Source organism: Rattus norvegicus, chromosome 4, assembly GCF_021556685.1.
Source record: "Rattus norvegicus strain SHRSP/BbbUtx chromosome 4, alternate assembly SHRSP_T2T, whole genome shotgun sequence".
In the NCBI taxonomy this organism is placed as follows: Eukaryota; Metazoa; Chordata; class Mammalia; order Rodentia; family Muridae; genus Rattus; species Rattus norvegicus.
Genome location: NC_141537.1, coordinates 75,961,287 through 75,986,818, shown reverse-complemented (window position 1 = coordinate 75,986,818; position 25,532 = coordinate 75,961,287). Strand labels below are relative to the sequence as shown.

At 38.3% G+C, this 25,532-nt stretch overlaps 1 protein-coding gene across 2 annotated transcripts in view; it reads right to left on the bottom strand.

Moving 5' to 3' along the window:
* Positions 1-25,532, bottom strand: part of Cntnap2 (contactin associated protein 2) — a 2,247,664-nt gene that overhangs the window by 1,168,415 nt on the left and 1,053,717 nt on the right. The window contains exon 1 of one of the 2 annotated variants that reach the window (XM_087658677.1): positions 31-168. The gene's annotated coding sequence lies outside the window, so the exon portion shown is untranslated. 2 annotated transcript variants of the gene reach the window in all.

Sequence of the window (25,532 nt, the reverse complement as noted above, 5' to 3'; positions counted from 1 at the left end):
CAGTCAGTAAGCAGAGTAAGGAATGCTAACCTTCAGCACTTTTGGGTTCATTTCAGACCGTCTAGGGCATCCACTCAGGAAATAGTGTCACTCACAATGGGTGGGTCTTCCTATCTTCACTAATGCATTTGAAATCACTCACCCATAAGCATGGTCAGATTCTAGATTCTCTTGATATGACAGTTAACTGACCATTCCATCCTCCCAGGCCCTGATTGACTTTCCTGGTATTCATCTTTTTGTTTCCATTCCTCTTGGCCCAAGCATCAAAAGCTTGGACTTGAGCTGAGTGAAAAAGCTAGGAGGCCAAATTAAATCCCCTACTGAAAATGAAGCCTGGGTGTAGATGACTTTGATATGTCACCTTTCCTGGCCCTGTGGATTCTCATTGCTAAGTAGCTTTAATTTCAAATTATCTTCCCTTTTGAACATTTAAACATGGTGCTAGAATATAGTGCTAAATACTGCTGCTAAGGAAAATGCAATAACTATTCTGTAACCCTTAGAGATGTAAAATGGGAATACACAATGTGCAAGAAAACACAGTTAGGAGCTTAAATAACGTACCAAGGTCAGATACTGAATTTTGCTTATGATAAATGACTTAATAAAAGAGATTAAAAAACAAGTGGCTATAACTACTCCCACACCCCCAGTTGTGCCATAAAAATAATGATTAAATCCAACAATAGGCTCAAACATTGCATTTTATCCACTGTAATAATAGATAGGGTTTTAAAATCACTTTTATGGAAACACAAATTTCCCAGTGAACAGAATGCTGTAGCTCTTCTTGGACCATGATCAGACCTTGATGTCTGAAGCACTCATTTCTGAGCAAGCAGACCCTTTTAGCTGCTAAGCACAGAGGGAAGCACCTGCTGATCAAGCCAATGCTGACCTCTGGATCTAGGGCGCCAAGGTCTACCTTGCAGGGGTGGGAATAAACTAGGACTGCTTGTCCAAACGTGCGCAAACTACAAAGTAAAAGATGGCAATGAGAAGCTAAGAAGACATCTCAGTTAGTAAACTTTGAGCCTTTTAAGCATTTGTGTTTGTGCCCCAGAACTCATGAAAAGAGTCAATAAAGCAGGCATGATGATGTGGGTTTGTGATCCCATTGCTGGTGAGCTGCAGGGAGACAGGAGGAACCCAGAGGCTTACTGATCCTGCCAATGAGAGACCTTTCTCAAAACTCAAGATGGGTGATATTTTAGGTATGGCGTCTAGGTTACTCTGGCTACCATACACACGTGTACACATATACATGTGTATTCACACATGAATATGCAAACGTACACGTATGCAATGCATACATGTAGCAATTCTTTCTTAGGAGCTCACAGTCTTACTGCCAAGAGTTGGAGTTAAGCTCCCTTTTCGCCCTTGCTTTGGAGTCCTTGTCGAGGAGCGAATAGGTACAAATAGAGGTGACCTCAGACCCAAATGCTTAATAGACAGGGCCCTACCCACAAACCAAGACTTGTCTTTCACAGCCTACTGAATTAACAGGGTTTTAGCATGTCAACAATTTCCTTATCCAAATCCAGAATTTTATTCTGTTATAAGAGTATAGTATTCCTTCATTTCTTTAGGTTTCAAGATATATTTTTATTCATTTACTTATTCAAGTGAATGTTTCTGGTAAAATTTTACACTTGAGTACTATACTTACATAATTTTATCAGTCCTCCTCTTTTCAAATCCTTTGGCACCCTACTCCTTTCTAATAAACATATTTTATATGTATGTGTATAAGTATGTGTGTATGTGTTTGTGTTTATTTATATGTATATATACATACCATATTAACTCTTTAGTGTTACTTATATGCATATGTGTTTAATAAAACCATAACCTTAACAAGAAAAGACCTACAAAAAATGCTAGTTAACTGACATTGTGAATGGGGGAAATCTCATGAGACCTCACTTCTAGATAAAGAGTTACAGTCAATCAATTAAGTCTGATTAACGTATGGGCTGCCATGGCACCTGTGTGAGGTTCTTTCAGGAAAGACTCCTGCTGCACCTGCTCCAGTTGCTATGTCAACTGTATTTTGGCAATGAGGCTGCAGATTTTCCACATGTTGGCCAGCACGGTCTTTGGGGATGAGGAACTGATGACCACATCTCCTTAGTGCAACCTCTTGAGTTTAGTCCCTTCACAATCCCCCTCTTTTGTTTACATTCTATTGTTACCACATATAATATTCATCTTATGTAGGAGAGATCATCTACAAATCCCATTATACCGTTGTTAGCTTGTCAAAATACAGTGGAGAGATGGAGCACTGTTCAGAGGATAGAGCACTGCTATGCAGTAGCGATCAAAGTTTAGGTTCACAGAACCCATGTTAAAATAAAGCATAGTAGGGCTGACTACTGCTTATAATCCTGATAATTAAGAAGCAGAAAGTGGATTCCCAGAGCAAGAGAGCCAGCTATGATAGTTGGAAGCTGCAAGCTCCAGGCCCAGCAAGAGACTATGTTTTACTAAATAAAATAGAGATATTGAGGAGGACAACGGATATCAACTTCAGATCTCCAAACACACACATGCTCTCCAGGTGAACAAAGATATAAATTTGTGTTTACATACAAACATCACCCATATGCAAAGACATACATGCACACTCCAGCATAGAAGAAGCTGTTAAAAAATACTTCCTACAGTAACTAAATATTGAAAGAAAAATTACATACTTCTCTGAAGAAGCAGGGTTTTATTTTATTGGATTTTTTAATTTACATTTCAAATGTTATTCCCTTTCCTGGTTTTCCGGACATAAGCTCTCTATCCCATTCCCCTCCCCTTCTTCTATAAGGGTGTTCCACTCCCCATCCACCGCCCTTCCCGCCCCCTGACATTCCCCTACACTGGCGGGCCAGCCTTGGCAGGACCAAGGGAAGAAGCAGTTTTGAATTCCAATATTTCCTGCAAAACTCATCCTCCTACATGAAAACAAGATCTAGTTCTGAACATGTACATGTACATTTTCTTAGTTTCTTCCACCTTTGATTCCCCTTGCCTTACTGTATGATAATATATTCTTTTATCTCCGTACCTGACACTTTGGTAAATGGCAACTCAATAAAACAAGTTAATTATGTATGTACACAAAACAGCCTAGATTGGGATCCAAAGATTCTTATGGACAGCTAGGGACAGCAAAACTGTTTTTTGAGACATAGCCTCACAGGAGATGGAGAGTCTCCATGGACTCACCAAATACACAGATGCTCGCTCTGTGTCATATTTCACAAATTATTTATCATTTTATTCAAAGCGATTCCCAGAAGAGAAAAACTGATTTTAATTATTTAGGGGATTGGGAAATGAGACAGAGGTCATGTTTTAATATCAAAGTATCCATATGTATGAGTCACAAGCAGAATCAATCTCTGTATAGGATTTCCTATGTAACAGCATGTGGTCCCTGAGCCTAATTCACTCCTTCAGGGTAGGCACCTGCAGAGTGTGAGAGATAAAAAGATATTGGGAAAAATATGATAACTTCACTCAAACATTACTTAATATTATGTATAGCTCAAAGCATTTTGGGCAAATCTTTGATGCAGCCCAGAGAGACGCAGTAGATAAATTGCAGTAGAATACTAGAATATTGAGAGGCTCCTGTGGTTTTCTGTAGGCTTTCAAGAAAGAACAACATTTATTTATCTCAATGATTAAATAAGGCTACAATTGAATTCAATATTGCTTCCCCTAGAAGAGTCTACAGATGTTCTAATGGTTGTTACTAGGTAGATACGGTCTATAGAAGTACTGTCTGCAATAGAACATGCTACTTGCCTCCAGATCACAACACGGCACAGATGGCTTAAGCAACAACACTTATTCCCATTATTCTGGGTGTTTGGAAACCAAAACAATATTGTGCCCACTGTGGTTTCTACGGGGAATTCTTCCAGTCTTCAACTAGGCACCCTCTGCCAGTTTCCTTGAATACTTCCGAGTCACAATCTTCTCTGCATGCTGAGGCCCTGGTCATGTAGGATCAGGTCCCACTTTAACGATTCAAGTTTAGCTTATCTTCTGAGATTCTTTCCTATAACTTTGACATTTGAGTTGATCAGTGAAACAAAGCACACGTTGTATTTACTTATACATGTTCGAAGTTTGGTGCTCCTTCACAACTAGATCTTCTGTGGATCATAAGGTCCTTCACCATGCTGCATAGTCACTTTCATTTCTCCTGACCTGGAAGAAATCCTTTTATATTACTATTATATTGTGGTCCTGGAAACAGCCCATATTTTTATTGATATTAATTATCCCTTTGTTATAATGTTGACATGACTCTAAACATATTGTCTTTGGATAGAATACAGGAATGTTACTAATCTACATTGTTGTAATAAGTGTTATAACTTTCATTTACATTCACCTTGGGGTCTGCTATGACTCTCAAATTGTCTCCTGCCTTACCAACACATATCATTTTCATTTGGACACTTACCTAATTATTCATGGACATTTTGGGGAATCATTGTGCAGCCTTGCCCAAGTTCTTAGTAACAGATATCCAAAGTGGAAGTGAGTAGACTGCCCTTAGCAGGCCCTGCATTTTTAAGACTAGCTGCTGCTGCTGCTTTGTCACTTTTTTTCTCTGAACTTAAAGTCTTAGAGCAGAGGGAGAGGTCATCATGTAGAACAATGCAGATTGATCCATTCTTATCATCCTATACAAAGCTTAAGTCCAAATGGATCAAGGACCTCAACATCAAACCAGATACACTCAAACTAATAGAAGAAAAAGTGGGGAAGAATCTTGAATACATGGGCACTGGAGAAAATTTCCTGAACAAAACACCAATAGCTTATGCTCTAAGATCAAGAATCGACAAATGGGATCTCATAAAACTGCAAAGCTTCTATAAGGCAAAGAACACTGTTGTTAGGACAAAACGGCAACCAACAGATTGGGAAAAGATCTTTACCAATCCTATAACTGATAGAGGGCTTATATCTAAAATATACAAAGAACTCACAAAGTTAGACTGCAGGGAGACAAATAACCCTATTAAAAAATGGGGTTTAGAGCTAAACAAAGAACTCACAGCTGAGGAATGCCGAATGGCTGAGAAGCACCTAAAGAAATGTTCAACACCTTTAGTCATAAGGGAAATGCAAATCAAAGCAACCCTGAGATTCCACCTCACACCAGTGAGAATGGCTAAGATCAAAAACTCAGGTGACAGCAAATGCTGGTGAGGATGTGGAGAAAGAGGAACACTCCTCCATTGTTGGTGGGATTGCAGACTGGTACAACCATTCTGGAAATCAGTCTGGAGGTTCCTCAGAAAATTGGACATTGAACTACCTGAGGACCCAGCTATACCTCTCTTGTGCATATATGCCCCAGCATATAACAAAGACACATGCTCAACTATGTTCATAGCAGTCTTATTTATAATCGCCAGAAGCTGGAAAGAACCCAGATGCCCTTCAACAGAGGAATGGATACAGAAAATGTGGTACATCTACACAATGGAATACTACTCAGCTATCAAAAACAATGACTTTATGAAATTCATAGGCAAATGGATGGAACTGGAAAATATCATCCTGAGTGAGATAACCCAATCATAGAAAAACACACATGGTATGCACTCATTGATAAGTGGCTATTAGCCCAAATGCTCGAATTACCCTAAATGCACAGAACACATGAAACTCAAGAAGGATGACCAAAATGCGAATGCTTCATTCCTTTTTTAAAAAGGGGAACAAGAATATCCTTGGGAGGGAATAGGGAGGCAAAGTTCAGAACAGAGGCTGAAGGAATGGCTATTCAGAGCCTGCCCCACACATGGCACATACATATGCAGCCACCAAACTAGATAAGATGGATGAAGCAAAGAAGTGCAGGCTGACAGGAACCGGATGTAGATCTCTCCTGAAAGACACAGCCAGAATACAGCAAATGCATAGGCGAATGCCAGCAGCTGAACTGAGAATGGGACCCCCGTTGAAGGAATCAGAGAAAGGACTGAAAGAGCTTGAAGAGGCTTAAGACCCCATATGAACAACAATGCCAACCAACCAGAGCTTCCAGGGACTAAGCCCTTACCCAAAAACTATACATGGACTGACCCTGGACTCCAACTGCATACGTAGTAATGAATAGCCTAGTAAGAGCACCAGTGGTAGGGTAAGCCCTTGGTCCTGCCAACTCTGAACCCCCAGTGAAGGTGATTGTTGGAGGGAGGGTGGTAATGGGGGGAGAATGGGGAGGGGAACACTCACATAGAAGGGAAGGGGGAGGAGTTAGGGGGATGTTGGCCTGGAAATTTGGAAAGGGAATAAAAATTGAAATGTAAATAAGAAATACCCAATATAATAAAGATGGAGGAAAAAAAATAAAGTAAGGCTATGCATTCCCAGCCATCTGTCACCCAAGAGTGTGTCTTAGAGAATAAAATATTTGACCTCAAAAAATAAATTAAGGAATGCAGCAGAATTTGCACAGCTTAGGAGGTAGGAAAACTTCAGAAATCTCAGGAAATCTCTGAAACTTACCAAACTCACAAGGGCCCTTCCCAAGGTTATACCATCAGCAATACTGCTTGGGAAACAGAGACCCTTCAATTGGTTGAGCTACGTCCATGCCAACAGAGACCTTTGGTGGTGAAACTTTCATAAGTCACCACTCATGCTAAGGTGGGCATTTGATGATACAGCTATTTAGAGTCAACGTTGCTTCATTAAATAACACCTCACCCATAGTACCCAAAGTAATCATAATAAATAATAGTTCACCAAGCTAGGCTAACTTACTTTTGGTCTATAGATGGTACCTTTTCTGCAGTGAATAGACATTTGCTCAGGTGTCCCCAGGAAGCATGACTTGTCACAGTTAGCCATATTGCCTCACAGAATATCTATGGAATAATCCCCTCTCTCTCTGTCCATGTCCCTGTCTCTCTGTCTCTGTCTCTCTGTCTCTCTGTCTCTCTGTCTCTCTGTCTCTCTGTCTCTCTGTCTCTGTCTGTCTCTGTCTCTCTGTCTCTCTGTCTCTCTGTCTCTGTCTGTCTCTGTCTCTCTGTCTCTCTGTCTCTCTGTCTCTCTGTCTCTCTCCCTCAAAGATAGGAACTTTAAAATACTACCTGACATTCACTAATTGGTTACTTTTTTCTGAACTATACATCAAAACATGTAATAGGTGAAGATTTTTTTTGCCCCTTTCATCATTTGACAAGAGCCCACACAGAGGTTTTCTCTCTAGAGCTGACAACTCCTGGTGTCACCTAGCTAGACTTCTATACAGAGTAAAATTCCACTTGGGGCCTTTAGAAATGCAAACCCTGGAAGTGTCATAGGTATCCTAAAGCAGAATTTCTTGGGGCAAAGAGTCAGCTTCAGAAGTTGAACTGATACCATGTATGCAGACTCAGAGGTACAAACTCTATTTAATGAGGAGGTGAGCCCTAAATGTAGCTACACTTTGGAAATATATCTACTGAGCCTTAAATAATCTCCCTAGGTTAGCTCCCGAGCCTGTGAGAAGGATTTTCAGATTTTATAGGTAGTTTTAATGTACAACAAAAGGACTATCTAGTGAGAAGTTAGACTATTACTAGTAATGTGTGTGGTCATGTGTGTGTGTGTGTGTGTGTGTGTGTGTGTGTGTGTGTGTGTGTTTGCATGTGTAGGTGTGCCTACAAGTCAGAGGCAGCCAACTTACGTCATATGGGTTCTGGGGATATAAATCCAGTCATTAGGCTTGGCAGAAAAAAGCCGTTACTTACTGAACCAGCTTTCCAGCTACTTTACTGTTGTTTTTTGAGACAGAGTTCCTCATTAATACTGGAGCTTACCTTTTCCACTAGGTCACTTGACCAGCCAGCCCCTGGGATCTACCAGTCTCTTTGTCCACCTCCCAAGTGCTGGTCTTATAGGTGCATTGCATCATCCCAGTTTTGTCATGGCTGCCGGGGATCTGAACCCAGGTCCTCATGCTTGTACAGGAACCACTTTACCCAAATGAACCATCTCCCCAGCCTCCTAATTATATTTCTACAGAATTTGTTTGATAAATAATTTGAATATTAAAAGCCTAATATCATAATTAAGTCTGATGTTGGGGTTTTAACATAGAAATGGGACACATTTCACTTTCAGTTCCTCTCAGGGTCTCTTGACTGTTTTCATTCCTTCTGTTGTGCTGAATGTCTAGAGTTAATTATAAATTGCTAAAGGCAAGCAAGAATATAACTTTTCCTTTGGTATCGTGCCATGTAAAAAGGTATGTAAATACTTTTAATTTTACTTCATAGAACTGTAGGTTCTGTGGTTGTCGTAAACAGGATGTTCAAAGGCTTATATTGTAGGTATGTAAATACTTTTAATTTTACTTCATAGAACTGTAGGTTCTGTGGTTGTCGTAAACAGGATATTCAAAGGCTTATATCGTAGGTATTTTGGAGACCGAAGATAGAAAAAACCTTTAGGATTCAAACAGCTCCTTAAGTTCTTTCCAAAAACACAGTTTTTAAGTCTACCTGAAACTAATTTCTTGCTAAATCACACACTAGAGGACTGTGATTATTGTATGCTCTCTTGTACATGCTCAATGGATTATGGACTGGCTCTATGTCCACATATCTTTTACTTGTCTTATCTAAAAGGTCCCTTCAAGAAGTCAGATCAGGATTTTTGTACAGGGCTCACTTGTGTTGTATCTGTTCTTGATATAATTTCATGTGATTACTAGGTCTGCCCATTTTCTCTTTTGCAGTCTATTTCCTACCTTTCTTCATCTTGGTTCTGAGTCCTGTCACTTAGTCTAGGTCAACACACTGATGTCCAGCCTGCCTTCTTGACTCTAGTGCCTTTGAATATCCTGTCTATAACACCCACATCAATCATCCCTGGACTACTTATCATGCCATTTCCATGCTCAGTGACCTATGCTAATAGGACAGGGACAACTGTGCTGTTTTATGTCTATGGACAAATGCAGGGATCCTTGTTCAGTGTCCTTATAAACAGTTCTTCAAATAACCTTCTGAATTTCACAACCAAAGACAACAAGGCGCTTGCTTTTTCCACTCTGAACCCTCTGTCTGCCTCTAGATGTCTTTCTTTCTCTCTAGCAACGAGTAATGTTAGGGAAATTGGGTGTGACGCACATGTACAGAACAGTGAACATTATCTTCTCTTAGACCAAAATAATCTGTACAAAAATAAATCTTCTGTTTATGATATTGGTGAAATAGCCTTATTTTTCAAAGCTCAATGCAACTTTTCCAGATTGACAAGTGTATAGGATATTGTATCCATCATTTACATGTGACCCTAAAGCATTGGGGTCTTAAAGAGTCTTATGAAAACATGTCATGATTCTGTCTCTACTTTTTGATGTGCTATACCAGGTTTACTGCAAGACTATAAAATTATAAAATATAAAATTAGACATAACAAACTTTCATTTGAAAATATTCACTACTTGAAACACAACACACATCAATAATGTAAACAGAGGACCTGAAGAAGACAACCAAACTAAATAGTGAGGTCAACATTCTAGACACAATATCTACTTAACCCAATTAGCAAAGTCCCCTTAACCTGACTGAAAGTCGTTATCTCTGTATACTTCTTTCTTTGTTGCAAGTCTTTTTTCCTCATCATAATTCTGTGTCTGAATTGTTCACATAGACTGCCAATACATGACTGCAATTATCATTTTAAAATAAAGGCAATCCTATATTTCTTCTCTTTTTTGTGCCAGATAATTATATTTCATTGGGGATATAAATTGCCACCATTTTTAGAGTTAGAAATTTGTCAAAGAACAATTAAGTCTTTGCTGAAACATGAAATAGAAGATGGTTCCGGAGCAGATTATAACGTTTCAATTCAGTGCTTCCAATACACATTTCAAAAATTGACTTAACTGTTGCCCGAAGTCAATACCTCAGATTCTAAGATAGCACACTACATGCTTTGAAGGAACTTAAATACATCCAGGAACTTAAGCGACCTTGTAAAGCATAAAGTTATTCAAGTGAATCAAATGTTATTTTTCATATGTTATCGAAAATAGAAAAGTCATAAGGTTGTAATATTGAACATAGCACACTTAAGCAAAAATGTAAAACATTTCTTTATTATTGTATCCCTTTTATAGAAGACATTAATAAAAATAAAATTATTAAGTGCTTTCAGAAAGAAAATAAGAGACCTAGTTTTTCTAAATGACTACAATATTAAAATAACCAGGCCTTTTAGAGTTGAATTTTTAGCAGATTTAATTTTACACTGGTGCTTAGCTACACCTTTTTTTAAATTCCGTTTCTGTGGTACTCTGGAGGAAGTTTGACCTATGTTTGCATTGCCTTGGTACATTTATCAAAACTGTAGTTTTGTGAGTGGCATTACAGAGAAACACACAGAGCTATTTTTAGTAATTAATATTATATAATATTGTCAGAGGGTTTCTACCCACCTTAGACCATTTATGTTTAGAGAAAGGGTCAGAAAATAGTAGCCATCTGGTATAAGAGGATCTTCTGCAAGAAACAAAGTTATACTGAATCCCAGTGAAGACAATCTTTACTTTGTATCCTGACAGATAGCACTCCTTCCTAATAACTTGCCTCCTAGTGTGGAGAGCTGCTGCAAGGCTCTATGAATGAGCACCGGTGACATGTGCATGGCTATGTCAAGGATGCCAATGGCCCGGAATCAGTGAGTGACAGGGCCTTTCTCCCGGTCTCAGGATGGACATTGGCAATTGGCTGCTAGCTAAAATCAGGATGTGTACAAAGAACCAGCGGTAGCTCTCTGGTCCTGGATGACTGATACCCTTTGGGTGCTTCTCTACAGAGATCCTCCGTCCCCTCACAGAGGCTGAGCTGCCTCTTATTTCACTTTGGATATAAAGCTGAATTTCTAGGTTGCTGGTGTGTCTTCAAGAGAGCATAGGCCACACCTGATCCCAGATTTGAGTTACTTTTGTTCGTCTTTCCAGTCTCCCATCACTTCCAGTCAGCTTACCAAGACCAAAGCACATGGGCAATGGCACCAAGGGGTGGATGGTAATGAGATGTTGGGACATGACACAATTCTGGTCATAGGCTGTCATTACATTAAATCAATAACCCAGCTCTGATGTGAGAAGCTGAAAATTGTGAGCTACAAGATCAGGGAAGGGAGTGGGATATGTAACCCACTTTCCAATTATTCTACACTTTGAATAATGTTGTTAACATAATATTACTGCACTTTATTCTCAAAGCAGAAATGATAAATTATAGAAGTAGTCATGTCAATAAGATGGTTATAACAGTCAGTTGTGGTGACATATACCTCTAATCCAGGCACTCAGGAAGCAGAAACAGGTAGATCTCTGTGAGGTTGAGGCCAGCCTGGTCTACAGAGAGAGTTCCAGGACAGTCAGAAGTACAGAGAAAAACTCTGTCTTGAAAAACATGTAAGCAAGCAGACAAACACCAACAAAAAGCCACAACAATAAAAACACTGCCCACATTGAGTCGACAAAGGCGTTCACTCAGAAAACAATACTCTTCAGTGCATTGCAACCCTGACGACTTGTCTAAGTCCATCATAAGTCCATATCAGAAGTTGGAAAGTGAAGCTTACTTCACTTGATATCCAGATTTAAGCATTCACTTCTGAGGCTCTAAATCTTGGTGGTTTCTCTCTAGCTTATACCTGTTTGTTATTATTATTTTAAACACTTCCATTTATTGTCAATATTAGTGTCTTCAGGGATCGTAGGCCTCTTGTCTCCAAAGTGTCCTTTTTATCCTCACACTACTTCAGAAAGTGTTTTATTTCAAGTCTCAGGAAAATAACAGGAGTAAGAAATTATTCCATTTTATGTAGATAAAGCAATTGGGGTCAAAAAGTCTAAAAGAACTCACTAGAAGTGAACAAAAGAATAAACAAAAAATAATAATAAGAGATTAGAAAGAGACACAAATTACGTCTGTATTATTAAACACTCTAAAATGCAAACAGAAGCTTTTGTGATGAGAGTTGAGAGATGAATAAATTTTGGGTTTAATGATAAGTTATTAGGAGTTGGTTCAATACGATGTCCATTTAGTACAACAATAGAGACGAATTCTCTGCTATGACCTATGATGCGTTTAGGCAGAGGCTCTTTATTTTTTATTTTTATTGGTTATTTTATTTATTTACATTTCAAATGTTGTCCCCTTTCCTGCACACACATGGTATGTAGTCACTAATAAATGGATTTATTAGTCCAAAGCTCAGAATCGTCACAATACAACTCACAGACCATATGAAGCTTAGCAAGAAGGAAAATCAAATATAAATGCTTCAATCCTACTTAGAAGAGGGAACAAAATAATCTTGGGAGGTAGAGGAGGGGAGGGACCTGGGATAGGAGGGAGAGAGAAAAAAATGGGTCAGGATCAGGTATGGGAAGAGACAGGAGAAAGGTCCAGAGGGTCAAGAAAGTGAATAGAAATATGTAGCAGTGGGGAAGGGGAGCAGGGGAACCATTAGCTAGAGGTTCTTAACTCAATAATTGGTGCCGTGTGTGTTTGAACTACTGGAGTTGGGAAGTAAATCAGTTACATAGTGTTACATAGTTAGTCCTCATGCTCCTGCTCCTATTTCACTAGTGAACACTGGTGTATATTCAGCCCTAGGTCAGACCTTTATATCACATTCCCTTCATCCAAGACAGAGGGATTATTGTGAAAGACATTGTGAAAACAGTATCTGCAATGAGCTGTCATTTGTTCTTTATATATGGAAATTTACATGAGTGTTTGGCCTGCACATATGTCTGTGAGCCATGCGCATGTCTAGTGCACACAGGGAACAGGAGAGCGCTTGGTAAAAGAGGCAGAGGTGGTAGATGACTACAAATAAAAGTGTTTCCTGGACATAACAAGTAAGTTGCACATATGAAGTCACAATAGTTGTGTTGCCATGCACAGGACCTGTGCAAGATCAATCCTGACTAAATCACATTACAAGTGGCCCAAAGTCCTACCTCTAGGTGAGGAGCCATTGTCAATTCTCAGCTACTGGGATAGAGAAAGTCCGTTTCTTTAAGTGTCTGTCCCCTGGGAAGTCAACCATGCTCCAGTGAACGTCCACATGTTCAAGAGTATGTGGGTAGCATAAATTCTTGAGTAATTTCTAAGCAGGCTTGCATGACATTAAAGATGTTTTCGGGATGACCCACTCAGCCGACTGCCAATTTTAGAATGTTCTCATGTCTTTGATTCATCTTTTTGTTCTGCATATAATTTTCACCAAAGATTTCTTCATTATATCACTTCTCTCAGTAACTTTCTTACCAGTAGAAGCAGTTCTGAGTTATGCTGACTTGGCAACCTTGCATCGCATAGTGTGTTTGAAATAACAATGTGGAACACCCTCGTAATGCTTTCATCTGAGCTGCCATTCAGTGTGCATCTATTTCCCAACTAAATAATCTTCCCTCTATTCCCAGTGTTCCTCACTCCTGCTGTTTTCTTATGAGCCCTCAAAACTCATAGATCTGCTGGATTAAAATTGGATGCATTATTTGGAATCAGCCAGCTAAACTTTCTCAATTTAAAACATTTATATTCTAGAGGAAGAGGTTGAGAGACAAAGGAAGTCTTAAACTGTGTGTAAGCATTAGCAATGAGCTGTCATTCATTTATCATTATACACACATATGTATGTATATATATATATATGTATATGGAAATATTTGAGTATTTTTCCTGCATATATGGCTGCATACCATTTACCTGTCTAATGACCACAGAGGCCAGAAGAATATCAGAGCCCTAGTACTAGACTTATTGACATTTTTAACCAACCATATGGGTGCTCCAATTGAACCTGGGTCCTATGCAAGAGCAGCAAGTACTCCAAACCACTGAGCTATCTCTTTAGCCTCTGTTACTTATCCTTTCTATAGACACAGGATTTCCTATTTGCAGCTGTGCTCATGTACACAAGTGTGTGTGTGTGTGTGTGTGTGTGTGTGTGTGTGTGTGTGTGTGTGTGTGTGTGTGTTTTCTTGGCATATCATCCAATCTACAGATAGAAAAAGGCATTAAGAACAAATATATAACATCTAGGCAAGAAAAGCCTAAGGTAGAAGAGTACAATATTTCTTTAAGTTTCTGCTAAAATAACACAAGGAATCACCAGGGAACTGCTGACACAGGACTGTTAGGGCCACCTTCATAGCCTCAGGTCTGTGAGTCTAGACTGAAGCCTTCTGTGTTTCCAGGCAAGCCAGATGATCCTAGTAACTAATACACAAAGGAACATCAGGGTAAGTTTTCTTAATGGAGAATTAATCTTTGATTATCACACTCAGAACATAAGCAGAACTCCTCCCTTCTCTTCCAAATTCCAAGAATCTTTGTTATCCAAGAAAATGGGTGGATTGATAGCTGGGTGGACCAGCACTGGATGCTATGGGGCTCTATGTTGGAGGTGGAATTGGAGAAGGAAGAAAAGATTGAGAAGAGATAGAGATATTGAAGTTTATTAGAGATTTAAGCAGATATTTTCCTGTTAAAATTAGGTCCTAGACCTGAAAAGACACTTATGAACCCCTCATCTTATTCATTATTTTGAGCTTTGTCACCACCAAGTGAAATACATGCGCAATCCCCCCTCCCCACAGACACACGCCCGCGCACACACACATATACACAGAGTTGTGTACATTAGCACAGCTGCAAACAGAAAAACTTGTGACTACAGACAGGATAAGTAACAGAGGCTAAAGTGGTTTGGAGTACCTGCTGCTCTTGCAGAACACTCAGATTCAATTGGAGCACCCATATGGTTGGTTGAGAAAGAAGTGGCTAACACTTTCTCTCCATGTCTTTAGGTGAGCCGGATGTCATCTTTTGCTATTAAGCTGGCTTCACATACTAAGAATACCTCATTCTATGCCTCAAAATTTCCCTTTCAATAAAAGAAAGGATTTGGAGAACAAAGACAGCACTCAGAGTAATTGTTATGCCCCTTCTCTTTACTTTCTTGTAACAAGAACTGACCTAAAGGAAACCATGTTCATTTGTATTTCAGTTTTGGAGGGCTCAGTGCACATTTTCTTATCCTTACCCATTATTTCTGGGTCCGTGGCAGACTGATTTAAAGGAATGGGAAGGATCTGCACTCTCCGGAAGGAGCTATTGCCAATGACTTGCCTTTCCACCTCTGGATCCTAATCCTAAACATCTCCTTAGTGCCATGAGTTGAGAATCTAGTCTTTAACACACACTCATTTCTTAACATGAAAGATTCAAACTGTAGCACCCTCACAGTTTCTTCTTAAAGATCACATAAATCTAATACATGTTGTGTAATCTTCATTAAACTATCTTCTGCAAATTCTGCTCTATCAAAATTTCTTAGTATAAAATGTTTAGCTGTTACAGCTGTACCATTTTCTCCTTCTTCGAAATATCTATTGCCATCTCTACAACTATTTTCGTCTCGGCTTCCAGCCTCTGCTAGCAGACATATCCGTCACATGACTAGATGTAAAAAATGAACAAGGCCAGCATTCCTCCCTGTACCCACACGATCAGCATGTGAGCCCTGTGGCTTGGCATTAGAATTCTAAAAGTCCTAGAGTTTTTCTGATAGACCTCCTAAGGAAAAGAAAAGGTTTAATAAAACAGCCAATTTCATCTTTATGAGACTTAGCTGTCTTTTAATTTGGATAATGAACAAATGCCTAAACCATAGGAAGCAAGAGCTTCCTGTGTGGTTCTGTGTGTAGAGAATGAAGAGCATGGAGAGTGAGAATGCTCTGCAGGGAGACAAGCCAGGGCACTGTGCTGCGGAGCACTTATGGAACACTCAGCGCCAGACTATACCTATCTCCCAAAGCCACCAGTAGCTCAATCATGATTGTTTTGAAGTTTACAATGGTTGAAAATCTCAGTTTATATGGGTCTACTGTGATTCTGAAGTTGGATGAGGTTAGACTGAAATAGTGTCTGAAACCTCCTTTGTACCATCAATAGCTGCCTTTATTTCAAGAGACAAATCGATTCTCAGTGTTTCCCTACTTAGCATTCTGTAGAAGCAGAAGAGAGTTGATAGAATCCATAAAGACACAACTTAGGTCACATCCAGAGGAGTGGCCAACAGATATTTCAGGAAAAACAGGCTTTTCTGACTTGAATAAGAGAATGGCTCGGTGTCTCCCAGAGAAGGATGGCGTGCACTGATAGTAACGATGGAGAGCTGGACCTATTCCATGCTTTGTAGAATGAGTTAATATCTAGGAAGCAGCTCTTCCTTTACCACAGCCTTTTTCTATCAATTTGTTTTTAATGAGTTGCCTGAAAGAGTCCTTTTTATGTTCTTTGTAATTGAGACATGATGGTGTGCATATTATGCGTATGTCTTTTTTTCTAGCCTAGTGCAAACTTTGTATGTGAAATTTTCTCTGTATTTTCAACTAATTAGGTAGGGCAGAGTTTGACCTCTATCTCTGGCACAGAAGTTATGGTTCTCTCTCTCTCTCTCTCTCTCTCTCTCTCTCTCTCTCTCTCTCTCTCTGTTATTTCTTTCTAATAACTAGTAACGATATCTCATAAGCTTCTTTACAGTTCTGTTTTCTATTTTTCCCATATCTTACATCTTATTAATGGTACCCCGTGCCATGAAATCCATTGCAGACTAAGCAGTCAAAGTTCACATTCAGCATTTCCAGTTTCATCCCTTACCATTGCCCATAACCTAGCAACAAGACTGAGCGATGGCTTGGTACATCTTGTAATTCATGACTTCATTCATGTTGTTGTCCAAACACTGATGGTTGGTACTTCATCATGGCAAACTGCTATCACAGCAGCCACCTCTCCCAGTGGGACCATGATGACAATTCAACCACAAGATCCTCGACACAACAAAACTTCCCCAAAGCACCTCATCAACCTACAGCTTCCAAGAAACGGTTGCGCACATAAAATACCACTTATCCTGACCTACAACAATTCTGCCTTTGTGTTTCTAAGCCTGCTTGTTTCTTGGAGCCATTCAATGTTTACCAAATGTAGATAAGCTATGAGGTCTCCTAGTTAGCAAACAAAAGTCCTAGCATCAGAAATGCTCTTCAATCAAGCATTTATCTGATTGTCTACTCTTTGAACTGTGTAAGACACATATTCTTTTCTAATAAATTTTGTACCTCGACATTTTACTCAGAGAAAATGGATTCCCTGGTCTAAATTTATGAAGGGACTGTGTTTTAAATGGTGACCCAGACTTTTGTTTTTCCTCCTCTAGCAACACACATTTAAATTTTGTAAATGGTGCAGTATTGTTTAGGGTTCTAGTCACATTACAGCTCATCAGTATTCAATTACGTCTTCCTCCTGGCACCTGCTGCTTCTCCCCAGCAAACCTCAGACCCTGTACTCCTGTAGGGGAGCTGTAAACTACAGCTGTTACTACTACCCATTTCACAAACGTTCTTGATTCCCATGATTTAGGTTATGTATGGTTTCTACATCTAAATATACTAAATGGAAGACTACAGGAAAAATCAACATGTAAATTTTGAGTAACGTTTGTATTATAGCTGTTCTATATCATCATTTATTGTCTTTTAAAATATATTTTTAATTTTTTTATGTGTACAAGCATATTGCCTGCATATATGTATCCTCAACACATATGTGCCTGGTGCCTAGGAGTATGAAAAGAGTGCCTTAGAATTGGAGTTACGGATGGCTATGAGTCACCCAGCAGGTGTTGTGAACAGAACCAAGTCTCTAAAAGAGCAGTGTGTGCTCTAAACTGCTGTTCCTGTTTATTATTTCTTAACACCTTGTGGTACCCAGTATATGCATTAAAGCATGCTATATGTACAGGAAAAAACGAGATATGTAGGTAGCTGTTCTATGTGAATATTCAGAAATTCTCTGGGTATCATAGAAGTTATCCTTCAAAGGAAGAAAACTACGGAGAAGGTAAGGGTATTTTGTTTGTTTTTTTCTTTCCATGTGTGGCTTTCAATGTGTCTTTTTGATTAAACACTTGCCTAGCTTGCACAAGGCTTTAGGTTCACTCCTTAGTGATAGGCTATTTTTCTCCACCACCAGTGAAATGAGCCAATAGAAACGAGATTAAATTATAGTAAAGGCAGGTCTATTTGGAAGCTGCTCTCTGGTGGGCAAGTTCACTGGCCCCAAGTACCAAGGCCATTGAAGTCACCATTGGGAAGGGGGCTGGGGTAGAGGAAAGAGAGAGAAAGGGCTTGCACGTGCACAAAGAGAGAAGAGGAGACAGAAGAAGAGACCAAATATTGGACTGGCATGTCCAGGGTTGGGGTGAGGGTTTGCCACGTAGGGACTGAGGGATGTTGGGAAAACCTTGAGGTCAGGTATGCTTTGGTATATAAAGCCAAACAGTTAATACTGCAAAATCAATCATCTAATCAACCACTCACTCATTTACTCAATCAATTTGCATAAAAATCAAACATAAGAATGAATCAGAATTGTCATGTTATAAGTGTTTATTCTCACTACCACAGGGAAACGAAACAAGGAATACTTAATGATTTTGCTAAATTTAAACATTTATTCTCTGAATAGAGTTATCAATATCCCTTTTATGTTATAATTAGATACTTCGCTATCACAAATTATTTTTCAAATTTTGGTAAACAAAAACCATAGGATGGATATAGAGACACAAATAAGTAAGTATTCCTGTCCATTCTAGTAATCAGCCAGTCCTTATCCTGAATGCTTGAATAATGTTCCCTAATTCATGGTAAATATTAAGATTCTTTGAATGAATGTATACATGAACAAATAAATTGATGAGATAGAGAAATATTCATGTGCACATTTGTACACAAAGTAGGGGTGCAATAAAAAAGTAATTTTACTCATTTGTGTTAGTAAGAGCCCTGTAGACAAGAAGAGATAAAGCCCAACTAACCAGAAATAATTTTTTTTTTATATCAGGTATTTATTTATTTATTTATTTATTTTCATCTTTATTAACTTGGGTATTTCTTATTTACATTTCGATTGTTATTCCCTTTCCCATTGTCTCATGATTTTTTTTTTTTTTTTTTTATTAACTTGAGTATTTCTTATATACATTTCGAGTGTTATTCCCTTTCCCGGTTTCCGGGCAAACATCCCCCTCCCCCCTCCCCTTCCTTATGGGTGTTCCCCTCCCAACCCTCCCACCATTGCCGCCCTCCCCCCATAGACTAGTTCACTGGGGGTTCAGTCTTAGCAGGACCCAGGGCTTCCCCTTCCACTGGTGCTCTTACTAGGATATTCATTGCTACCTATGGGGTCAGAGTCCAGGGTCAGTCCATGTATAGTCTTTAGGTAGTGGCTTAGTCCCTGGAAGCTCTGGTTGCTTGGCATTGTTGTACTTTTGGGGTCTCGAGCCCCTTCAAGCTCTTCCAGTTCTTTCTCTGATTCCTTCAATAGGGGACCTATTCTCAGTTCAGTGGTTTGCTGCTGGCATTCGCCTCTGTATTTGCTGTATTCTGGCTGTGTCTCTCAGGAGCGATCTACATCCGGCTCCTGTCGGTCTGCACTTCTTTGCTTCATCCATCTAGTCCAATGAAATAATTTAACAAAACTTATGACTATAATATCTAGAAAATATTGCCTAGATGGTTGTTAATTTCAAATGATAAAAATACAATTTTCAGAAAAATAATATTTTCCCATGTCTATAATCATTAATATTACATTGTATAATGTAGGCTACACAATAGGATTTGGAATAGTATGCTAAATCTTGTAGAATACAGTAATTTGAATGATTTTAGGTCTATTTGGATCCCAAATGTCCTTGCATAGAATTCGACTATTCTTTTATTTTTAATACTTTTATGCTTTTTAGAATTGCAGTATAAACAATGTACATACATCACCCCATTTTCCTTCTTTCACCACCTCCCCCCTCATCCTCCCAATACATGGTCTCTCCTTTAATTATCATTGTTACATGTTTATACATACACATATATAAATATGCAAACAGACTTATATAACGTATGAGTTAGTCCACTTAAATTTGATCATGTTTATGTGTAGAGGGCTGAAATCATGGATTGAGCAGCTTATGTGGGAACTCATTCATGGAAACAGCTGATCCACCCTTTCTCAGCAGCCACTGAGCATTTGGACCTCTTCATCTAGACATGGAACCCTGTGGAGCCTTTTCTGTCCACATTGGCACATCATAGATTATCTACTGAAATTATCTAAGAATAGCCATTTCTTCATAGTTCTTTTGTACTTTTCACGTATTTTAAGTTCCCTATTTCTCTTCTATATGTTTATTTTATTTATTATGTCTATAGATGATTTCTCTGCATGTATCTGTGTAAAGTATATGCATGCTTGTAATCCCACCAACAATGGAGGAGTGTTCCTCTTTCTCCACATCCTCACCAGCATCTGCTCTCACCTGAGCTTTTTATCTTAGCCATTCTAATTGGTGTGAGGTGGAATCCCAGGGTTATTTTGATTTGCATTTCCCTGATGACTAAGGATGCTGAACATTTCTTTAGGTGCTTCTTAACCATTTGTAGTCCTCAGCTGAGAATTCTTTGTTTAGCTGTGTACCCCATTTTTAATAGGGTTCTTTGATTCTCTGGAGTCTAACCTATTGAGATATTAACCCTCTATTGGATATAGGATTGGTGAAGATCTTTTCCCAATCTGTTGGTTGCCATTTTGTCCTACTGATTGTGTCCTTTGCCTTAAAGAAGCTTTGCAATTTTATAAAGTCCCATTTGTTGATTTTTGAACTTAGAGTGTAAGCCATTGGTGTTCCGTTCAGGAAATTTTCCCCAGTGCCCATGTGTTTGAGGCTCTTCCCCACATTTTCTCTAAGAGTTTGAGTGTTAGAAAGAGCAATTTGCAACTTCATGTGGAATAACAAAAAATCCAGGGTAGTGAAAACTATCCTTAACAATAAAGAATTTCTGGGTAGAATCACCAGGGATACATCACCATCCCTGATCTCAAGCTGTATTACAGAGCAATAGTGATAAAAACTGTATGGTATTGGTACAGAGACAGGCAGGTAGATCAATGGAAGAGAATTAAAGACCGAGAAATGAACTCATGCACCTGTAGTCACTTGATCTTTGACAAGAAAGATAAAACTATCCAGTGGAAAGAAGAGCATATCAACAAATGGTGCTGGTTCAACTGGAGGTCAGCATGTAGAAGAATGAAAATCAATCCATTCTTCTTCTTCTTTTTCTTTTCTTTTTTTTTTTTTGAGCTGGGGACCGAACCCGGGGCCTTGTGCTTGCTAGGCAAGTGCTCTACCACTGAGCTAAATCCCCAACCCCAAATCAATCCATTCTTATTGCTCTGTACAAAGTTCAAGTCTCTACACTTTTAGGGAAACTGTGTAATGCTTAGAATTACTTGGCTGGGTCACAATGACTAGATATGCAGTCAAACATAATTTTGGCTATTTTGCTTAAATGCAGCATTGTCCCTGGGGATCTATGATTTCATCACATCCTACATATTTTAAATGTTTTATCCTATAGGGTTCAATTTCTTAACATATTTACACATATGCCCCCCACCCCCTCACACCCTACTGGGTGTTTTCTGTAGAACCTTATCTGACACCTGGATGGCATTTGAAGATGAGAGAAACAGCAATGAACTCTACACTGACATGAAGATTTCGTTTCAATCTATGCCTGAGACAGGGACAGCAAGCAAAGATCTTTGTAGTTGCTAACCCTAGCTCTCTTCACTACTCTTGACAGAGCTGTAGAAGCCAGGCAGGGTCGGTCTGAAGGGTGCTTCCTCAGGAAAACAAGAAAATGGTGGGCCTTCAGAATTGCTTATCTCTCTTCTCCTAGAAGCCAATAATTCCCTATCATCCAACAATATGCAAGATGTTTGTATACAACATATTTTCAACAGAAATAATTATCATTGCATCTGTCAATCTATCTATCTATCTATCTATCTATCTATCTATCTATCTATCTATCTATCTATCTACATATCATACCTCTTGGTACAGGCTTGTTTTTCCAGGGCTGGAGTGGTAAAAAAAATGCCTACACTTAGAGTTCATGGGCCAAGGAAAACCCAAAGTTAAGGAAGAAAACATCTGCAGAAAAGCACCTGAAATTGACATTTGGCTGTTACAGATGCATATGTGTACACTCAATGACACACAGACACACAGACAGACAAACACAAAAGTACACACATTCACATTTTCATAAGAAAAAGACTGAGAACTACCTCTTGAGTTATTTTTGAATAAGTGGTCTTAAAACAATTACCCCAGAAATGAATTCCTTGAGCAGATTACTCAGAGACAATAGATGAGTCTTCATCTTTGGTTTAATCTAAGAGCGTTTAGCTCTTAGATAAAAGTAACTGAGTTAGGATTCTACTGAAATGTGCATCTTGTACAGGAATCATTTCTATCTTTTTAAAATTTTGTTTATGTTCAAGACTGATTCTGATATCCTAATGGCAATTTACAAAATTGAAAAATTGAGATGAGCCCATTTTTCTCTATATACCTCCTGATTGTATGAGAATTAAATTGAGTTTTGCTGTGTGTGTTCCTTTTAGGATCAAGAGCAGGGGCAATAAAATGTAGAAATGGTTGAAAGAAGACTGAAGCCAAAGAGTACAAGATCTTGGGAAAGGATAAATGTGAAAGAATTTACATGGACTATTCCAATCTCAAGTACAAATGAGTGGAAAAAAAGAGGGAAAATAGGACTAATTATACGTCGTGAAGTTAAATTCTCAGAAATGAACTATTTATACCTTGTCAATACCATTCTGCTCCCTTTGAGGACCACAACCATAATTGTAATTTATTATTTCAGCCTGCTTGGGTACTGACTGGGTAATAATCTATTATGCATGTGTGTGTATCTGTGTGTGTGTGTGTGTGTGTGTGTGCATGCGTGCACACGTGTGTATACATATAAAAAGCAAAGAATCTCTGTTGAAGACTTGAGCCCTTAAGCAATACATACGATCTAATATCTTGCTAGAAACTGTGTTAAACAGGTGTAGGCAATAAAGATATGAAACATATAGTCCATGTTTTCCAATGTATTTACAGCTGGTCCACGAGCTTTGTCCTCTATATTCTAATGTAACTGTTGCTTTGTCAAGCAGTAACTTGATGTAAATGGTTAAACAATCATGATGTAAATTAACTAGATGTAATGAAACTGACTCATGTGGTCACCATGAATACTGATCCGCTGTATATGCTTGGTTTACTTATTGGCATGAGTAGCTGGGTCATCCTGAATCTCCACTGTGATAATCAACGTCACATTGAAAAGCTAGAAAGTATGAAGGTAATGGGAAGATGGGAAGATGGGACTAGGATGGGGGAAGGGTTTGCATAAGGCCAAGCAATCTGTGCTCAATAAGAAACTGGAAGATGAGACTGGAAAAAAGTATGATTAAAGTGCTTAAAATAAAACATGGAAAGTAGTTTCGAAAGGATAATCCTCATGGATTCATCACACACAAATATGCTGATGTTTCCATAATTTGCTAGTAGAAACAGAGAATATATTATATGGCAGAGAAAAACATGCTATAAAAATTTCATGAAAATCAATTTGAAATAAACTTTTGTCTTTAGAGAGCATAGTCTTCAGTTATCTTGGAACGTTATTCCTTGGCAAAGCCAGAAAAGAATTACATTAATTCAACTGACTTATGAACTTAAGATAATGTTGCTTCCAACCCTTTTCCTTAAAATTTTTAGGTTGGTTTTTTGTTAGAATTTAAAGTTATTTTATGAAAAAGTTAAATATATCTTTACTACCTATACATGCCACTACATGGATTGACTGCTTGAAGATGTTATATTTACCATGCTCAACAAACAGGGTTGTTTTCAATTTGAAGGAAAAGAAAATTGTAAGTGGAAAGGTCATTTAATTTACCAAAAGTGAAGTGGCCACAGATTCTCTCAGATTTATTATCTTTCTACTGCATTGTAATTACATTAATGAATTTGTAAAGGACTTAGAAAGGGGGCATATCAATTTAATAGCTGTCTTATAAGTGACTGAAGATCATTAGCTTAATGATAAGCAAGGAAACAGTGACATTTTATATTGGTGAGGAAGGTAGAACAGGTTACTCTAGGGATGTTTATATAATTCCACAGAGAGGACATTCTGTTTGCTAGTCCTGTGTTCAAATATTTCTGTTGAAATAGATATGAAAAATACTAAAATTCAAGGAAAAATAATAACTGGAAAAAACTTTAACATTTTTAAAGATCCAAACAGAACTAAAAAAAAATTAATAGCCTGAGAGGCAAAATGATCAGGACTGAAGAGTTCAAATTCACAAGAACTATGAAAGATAATTCGGAAAGAAGATTTGAACATCTCCAAATCAAAGTAGATTCATATTTCTGTCAAGAAACCACAGACTTCAAGGAATACATTTAAGGAAGTTAATTTAAGCAAGAAATGTATAATGAGGTTCCTAGAACTCGGCATATGGAAAGAAAAAAGGATAATATTTTCTTAAAGTTTAAGTCTTTATAATTGAATGCTCATATTTTCTTTGATAGTGCTCTAAGCTTTTGTGGTATTGTTGTGCTACTAAAGAGGTAAGTACTCCTCAGTAAACCTCCCATCTGTGCTGTGGAGAAAAAAGAGTGGCAATAAATATTTGAAAATTATCCTTTCACAAGAATGAATGAATGGTTCAAATAAGGTTGTAAGGTAGGAGATGAAGTACATCAATAAAGTTGATTGTGGTTTAACTAGGAGACAAATAAAGGAAAGTTAACAATTTCTAAGCCAAGGCAGAAGTATGTATACATTAAAGTTGTGAGAAAATGACTGGTAATTGTGCATCATGCAAAGTCATGAAATATGGAAACTCCATTTTCTTACAATTAAGTTTGAATAATTGCAGATGAGATTATGTTGTTAGATTTAATAAATAAAACCACAAGATACTAAATTTGAATAGTATAAAGCATGTCTATATAAAATTCTACTTCCAGTTTATTTTACAGTCATATTTAACTAGCTATGCTGTATTTTTATCTGGACTTTCTAAATCAGACTCCCAGAGACCTCTCTTAATGTTTGGCACAATGGAAATAACAGCTATAGCATCCAGGTGCAAACAAAGCACAGTAGCATGAGAGTAATGAATCTGCCAGATACAGTGACATGTGTCTTTAATGTAAGCAACTGGAGATAGAAGCAGATCTCTGTGGGTTCAAAGCCAGTGTGGTCTACATAGTGAATTGTATGCAAGACGGGTCTATGCAAAAAGATCCTGTTGAGAAGGGTTGTGGGGAGGGAGGAGTGAAAACAATTCTCACTGTTATATCCAAGGTTAGTACCTAGTATCTGGTCTTGAACCATAGATACTGCTATTTTGATAAAAAAAAATCTCAGAGGACATACCCCAGAATTCCATTGAAGGGAAATACATGTTTGTCTTTTCCTTAAAGAAGAAAAACTGCCTCCGAGGAAA